Below are 7285 nucleotides of genomic sequence, written 5' to 3'. Positions count from 1 at the left end.
CTTGAAGACTCTGAGTTCTCCTCCTTTGCTGCAACAGTGAATGCACGTGTCATCGATGATGAAGACGATGCTACTTCACCACCTTCAGCGCGAATCAACACTGCACCAAGTTCGTCTGCACCGCCAACCAACACCGACGACCCTGCTGCTTCACCAACTCCTCATGGGAACGAGTAGGTGCTCTATGTCTTCAGACCTTTTTGGTCCTTACTGACAAAAGGGGGAGAAGCATATGAGTTTGATAGTCTTCAAGCGGGTCCATATGGGCGGTGGTTTTATATTTTGCCTAGTGTTTACAACTCTCGCTTTTTGATATATTTGGTTCTTTGAGTTGTAACACTTAAACTCGATGGTCGTCTGCTACTTATTTGCTATTCTGTGATGCGATGATAAATTCCGCATGTGCGATGATAACTTCTGCACTTAGGTCATTCTGCAGACGTCCATTTTTCATTATGCATGTCATTATCTTCACATACTTTTCATGCATGATGAATTGTCGTCATAAGTTGAAGAGGATCTCCACAAGTACAACCTGCCATATGCATTTGCATTCCAAAAGTAAATTACTTATATGCACATCTTCAGGGGGAGCCTTTGCCACTTATGAAGACAATACCTAAATCCTTTACATTTCACATACTCTTATCCCCGTTGAAAACTTCAACCAGTTTGTCATCAATCACCAAAAAGGGGGAGATTGTAAGTGCATCTAGTGCCACCCCTAGTTGGTTTTGGAGTATTGACGACAAACCTGGTTGAGGGACTAATGTGTTTGTGAGAATTGCAGGATAACACAGGTAGTAGTCCCTCATTGATTCGGTTTATCTACCGGAGATGACCCCTAAAAATGTATGAAGACATTGAAGACAATGGTGGTATGTGAAGATATTCATATTGAAGACTATGACAAGAGAAGACATTGCGTGAAGACTATGGGGCGCGAAGACTTAGTTGTTTCGTTGTCTCCTTTTCTTCTTTGTCGAGTCATAGGAACCACTGTACTGTTAAGTGGGGTCCAAGTGAACAAAGTCAGAGTGACTGAAGTGATGCTCAACCAAAATCCTATGTCTTCGAGCGAAGACAATGAGAGCAAATCTTATCCAGAGCTGGATGACTCAGCTTTGCTTGTAGCCCAAGTAAAGTTGCCGCGTGTGTTTGAAATCTGACCGTTGGAACACGTGTCAGTTCCTTAGTGACCCAGGGTCATTTCGGACAAATCAGGTCGGGTTGCCTAGTGGCTATAAATAACCCACCCCTACAACCATAAATGGTTGGCCGCTCAGAGTTAGTGTACGGCTTTTATCATTTGAGAGCAACCCACCTCGAAGCCTTTGAGAGAGAATTCCTTGCGAGGATAAAGCCCTAACCACCGAGAGCCAAAGAGTGTTAGGCATCATTGAAGTCTTCCTGTCTGTGTGATCTGAAGACTTATTACACTTGAGGACTGTGAATCCTCCAGCCGGTTAGGCGTCGTGTTCTGAGCATCCAAGAGTCATTGTGGATCGCCGGTGAACGAAGTCTATGAAGGTTTGGGAGTCTACCTTGAAGACTTACCAGAGTGATTGGGCGAGGACTGGGTGTCCTTAGCTCAAGGGGAATAAGGTGAAGACGCGGTCTTCTGAGTTGAATCTCAGCCTCCCTAACCAGACATACAGTTGTCACAGCAACTGGAACTGGTCAAACAAATCATTGTCTTCAACGAGTCACTGGTTTCGTCCTTCTCATTCCTTTACTTACTGTTGGCCCTGGTGAAGTCATTGCATTATCTTTTGTCTTCACTGAGTAACTGATTGTTCTGATTGGCTTCACACTATCTTCCTACCTGATCTATACTGCATAGCTGCTATTAGTCATTGTGCTTTCACTTCATTGAATACTTGACTATGGCTTGCTTAGTGTAGTCTACCTTCCGCTGCATGGTAATAGGTTTATTTCTATCGTTTGTCTTCTAAACTTCCATGTTTTGAAGACTTTCATAAAAATCGCCTATTCATCCCCCTCTAGTCGATCACTAGCACTTTCAGTATGGACAGTCGTAAGGAGGTTCTTGGAAGCAAAAGGAAGCGAAGCGCAATAATTGGAGACAGGATGATCTCCATTCTCCATAATGGAGAGTCAGGGTCTATATTGTTTTATGCTATTTTACCTTAAATAGGGTATTTAGGTCCTGCCTAATACTGATATCATGTGCTAAGAACAATTAAGTAGGGTTGGTTCGATGACTATCAAGATGATGATCGTATGACTTGTTATTAATAACGAGTATAAGTTGTATGATGATGATTAGTAGGACTTGTTAGGATTAGTATTACTTCCGACAAACTCGCTACTCGCGGTCTCGAGACTTGTAATGTTCTATTTTTGTTCGGTCTTTTGAATTCGGAGACTAATATGATAAATTATATTCGGAGACTATTCTTCTATTGTATTCGATGAATCTGCTCTTGCTGTGTGGTGCTGTCTATATTCTGTCTAATAATATATTTTGTAACCTGTGCAAAAATCAGAAAAATAAAAAAACCTAATATTCATACTAATGACGCATCACCCCACATTGCGCCATTAGTATGCCAAAGCATATGGGTAAATATGCCCCCTGGGAGGCATACTAATGGCGCATGTTGGTCTATACTAATGACGCACGGCGTGGTGCGCCATTAGTATACTAGATACTAATGGCGCACCTGTGGTGCGCCATTAGTATATAATACTAGTGGCGTGGTACTAGTGGCGCACCAGTAGTGCGTCATTAGTAGGCAAAACTGGTGCGCCACTAGTAGGCCTTTTTCTAGTAGTGTAACTTCACTTTTAACAAATTTGAAGATTTTAATTTTCAAATAATTCACTTGTTCCAAAAGGCCTCTTCCCACATGTAACAGATTGACAATTTATTCACTTGTTCGTATAATTCACTTTATCAAGTTCAGCATAACTAAAAAGGGATCAGAAGTATAGATGACAAATTCTTGACCTTAACATATGTGTCTTATGTGATGATGGAGTAGTGACTCCGTGAACAGATTGTTAACAAACTAAAGAGGGACACAACCTACATTTTCACTTGTTCTCTGAAGCGATTAACAATGCAATTTTTCCAGTCAAATAACACATGGTAAATCCGAACACAGGTAGGCAATCTAAGGTACTGAACATGGATAACTTGATTAAGTGGACGTGGTGATATGTCCCTGACAGTTCATGGATATTAGGATGTATTCCACTTCATCCTGACTAACAAGCTGAAAATACATACCTCGATCATGCACTCCCTGTCAGCATGAGGTGCTACCACTAATTATCCCGGTGAACCACACCATTCCCAAAGTCATTTCACTACTTGACCTAGCAAAACAAAAAATACTTTAGAAAAGATACCTAGTGTGATGGTCACAAACTCAAAGTTATTCAAATCTGGGCAAACATGCATAGATCGAGTGTAATTATACATCTTCAGATTTTGTAAATCTTCTCTTAATATACTGAAACAGCGCTACTGCCCTGGCATCTTCCAAAAAAGCACAAGCACACCCAATGAAGATCTTGACGGCATTGGCTGATTGGTTGACCACTTGACCACCAAAAATCCCCTATGTTTCATACCCTCATGCATAAGAAAGAATAGGCATGCTCAGTACTTCGAAGCGATCAATTTCTTGATCCCCAACTTTTATTGAGGTACGTATGAAAAAGATGGATCTGAGAAGGAATAAAAGAGCACATCAATTGGTGAGGCAGTTGCTGCCGACTCTACGAAGTGGAGACTGGAGACCAGCAGGTGAGCTGCTCCGCCATGAACCTGTGTTGGCTTGAGTCCATGTCCCGCCGCTGCTCGCGCTCGTCCCGCCTGTCGCACATCTCAAGGTTGTGTAGATCAATCAAACAACGTTGACCAACAAATTATCTCTCAGATCAACTATTGGTTACCTGAACCTGACAAAAGAGTAGGACACGACCCGCTAGCCTGAGCGTCGGAGCAGAAGCGTCCGAAGGCCTCCACTCGCTGTACCAGCCGACGTCAGACTTCCGTCGCACCGAGAACCCCGCCCTCACGGCGTCCCCGTCGGTGGCGTTCTCGGCGGCCAGGGGATCCTCCATGGCAAAGTCGTACGGGACGACCAAAATCGACCTGCACTTGCACACCATGCCTAGGCCCAGTACGTCACCGGCGTACATTGGCAGACTGTAGTACGACCACCCCTGGCAACGCAGGAAAGCTCGCCCATGGACGGATGCGCACACCAACGACAACTTGTCACACCTCCATTCCCTGATGTAGGTGGACAGCCGGGAGTGGCTGGACCGATTAGCTAGGGCCCACAGGGCAGGTGTGGATGGCTGTATAAGTATTGGTGCTAGGCACCCAGCCACGGCATGCGTGTAGTGTGAATCTTTTTCCCCTCCCTTTCTCTGTACCTCACCTACCTCTCTCTGTACCTCACCTTCTTATTCGGCAAGGAACTTGATTTGGATCTCGATCCCGATTCCTCCCCCTTGTAGCGATCCTCTGCTTCAGTGGTTCATTACAAACTGGTAATCAGAGCCATTTCCTCATCTCCTCCAATTTTTTTCCGCTAGTTCGTCCTCTTATCTTCTTGATCGGATCGTAACATCCACCGTCGCGGGTGCGGATTCACCTCGGTGATCTGCTCGAAATCTCCGGCGGGGTTGATCGGATTTGGAGCGAGGCGACGGCGCCATCTTCCAAGCCTTCTGCCCAAACACGCCACATCCTCTCCGCCATGTCGGAAACATCGGGTGAAATCAAATCGTTGCTGGAGTCGCTCCTGTCGCGGGTTGAGAAGAGCCAGCTCACCGCCGACAAACACGTGGAGGCGCAGCTCGCCTTCAACCAGCAGGTCTCCAGCGACTTGAACCACCTCCGCAAGAAGATCGACCTGACGCAGTCCGACGTCGACGAGGTGGGCCAGCAACACGAGCAGTCCAGGCCGTCGGCTCCATCGTCCCCAACCCGCCAGCCACGTACGCCACGGGAGGGCGAGCCGCAGGCTTCCTCCATCACACCACTCGAGCAGCCGCGCAGTTCGGAGATCCACGGCCTGCCGGTCCGCCTTGCCAACAACGGGCCGCCCCTCCTCACTACGCGCCCGTTGATGCCGCTCCACGGAACAGCGCACGTTGCGCCGCAGCATCATCATCACCAGGAGCAGCGCCACGACGCGACAGGTGACCACTACACCGTCAAACCGCCCAAGCACGACTTCCCCATGTTCAATGGCACGGCGCCGTACCTGTGGATCGATCGGTGCGAGACCTACTTCGAGTTGTACCGAGTTCCTCCTCACAGTTGGGTGACCACGACCGCACTCTACATCGAGAGGCACGCGTGTAACGCCCTCTATGCGGCTATATCTTCTACGTGTCGAAGCACGACTTAGAGGCATAACCGCATTGAAAGCAATGTCGCAAGTGAGGTAATCTTCACACAACCCATGTAATACATAAGGAAAAGAGATACATAGTTGGCTAACAATCGCCACTTCACACAATTACATGAATAAAGCATTACATCAACCAAATACAATCAAGATCCGACTACGGAACCAAAATAAAAAAAGAACCCCAAATGCGACAAGGTCCCCGATCGACCCCAACTGGGCTCCACTACTGATCAACTAGAACGGAACAACACAAAGGACAAGATCTTCATAGAGCTTCTCCTTGAGCTTGGTTGCGTCACCTGCACGGTTCATCGGCACCTGCAAGCTGGTTTTGGAAGTATCTGTGAGTCACGGGGACTCAGCAATCTCACATCCTCGCGATCAAGACTATTTAAGCTTATGGGTAAGGTGAAAGTATGAGGTGGAGCTACAGCAAGCGACTAGCATATATGGTGGCTAACATACGCAAATGAGAGCGAGAAGAGAAGGGAAAGCACGATCGTGAAACTATGATCAAGAAGTGATCCTAGAACAACCTACGTCAAACATAACTCCAACACCGTGTTCACTTCCCGGACACCGCCGGAAAGAGACCATCATGGTTACACACGCGGTTGATGTATTTTAATTAAGGTCAACTTCAGGGTTTCTACAATCGGACGTTAACAAATTCCCATCTGCCCATAACCACGGGCACGGCTTTCGAAAGTTCAAAACCCTGCAGGGGTGTCCCAACTTAGCCCATCACAAGCTCTCACGGTCAACGAAGGATATTCCTTCTAGCGCGAAGACCCGATCAGGCTCGGAATCCCGGTTACAAGACATTTCGATAGGTAAAACAAGACCAGCAAGACCGCCCGATGCGCTGACATCCTAATAGGAGCTGCACATATCTCGTTCTCAGGGCAACACCGGATGAGCGCTCCGTGCAACTAAAACCAGCCCTCAAGTTTCCCCGAGGTGGCGCTGCAAAGGACTCTAGTTCGGACCAACACTTAGACAAGCACTGGCCCGAGGGGGGGGGGTTAAAATAAAGATGACCCTCGGGATGCGCGACTCCCAAGGGAAAAAGGCTAGGTGGCGAATGGTAAAACCAAGGTTGGGCCTTGCTGGAGGAGTTTTATTCAAGGCGAACTGTCAAGGGGTTCCCATTATTACCCAACCGCGTAAGGAACGCAAAATCCAGGAACATAACACCGATATGACGGAAACTAGGGCGGCAAGAGTGGAACAAAACACCATGCATAAGGCCGAGCCTTCCACCCTTTACCAAGTATATAGATGCATTAATTAAATAAGATATATTGTGATATCCCAACAAGTAAAACATGTTCCAACAAGGAACAACATTGCCATGTTCCAACAAGGAACAAACTTCAATCTTCACCTGCAACTAACAACGCTATAAGAGGGGCTGAGCAAAGCGGTAACATAGCCAAACAACGGTTTGCTAGGACAAGGTGGGTTAAAGGCTTGGTTCAACAATATGGGAGGCATCATAAGCAAGTGGTAGGCATCACAGCATAGGCATAGCAAAAGAGCGAGAAACTAGCAAGCAAAGATAGAAGTGATTTCGAGGGTATGGTCATCTTGCCTGAGATCCCGCAAGGAAGAAGAACGAGTCCATGAAGAAGACAAACGGACGTAGACGAACGGGTCCTCACAAACGCGACGTTACCGAAACTAACCCGAAGAAGCGAACACCGGAAAAGAAGCACACAACATAGTAAACAACCAACACATGAACATGATATGATATGCGGGATGCGGTATGCGATGCATATGCATGATTTGACAAGGAATGATTGAACCTGGCCTCAACTTCGAAATCCAAGTGTGCCACTGGAAAGATGAGATGAAATCGCTTGAAAACGATATAAAGA

The sequence above is a fragment of the Triticum urartu genome, chromosome 5A (genome assembly GCF_056163025.1).
Source record: "Triticum urartu cultivar PI428250 chromosome 5A, HENAU_Tu73, whole genome shotgun sequence".
NCBI classification, from domain to species: domain Eukaryota; kingdom Viridiplantae; phylum Streptophyta; class Magnoliopsida; order Poales; family Poaceae; genus Triticum; species Triticum urartu.
Note: the sequence above shows the minus strand (reverse complement) of the source record.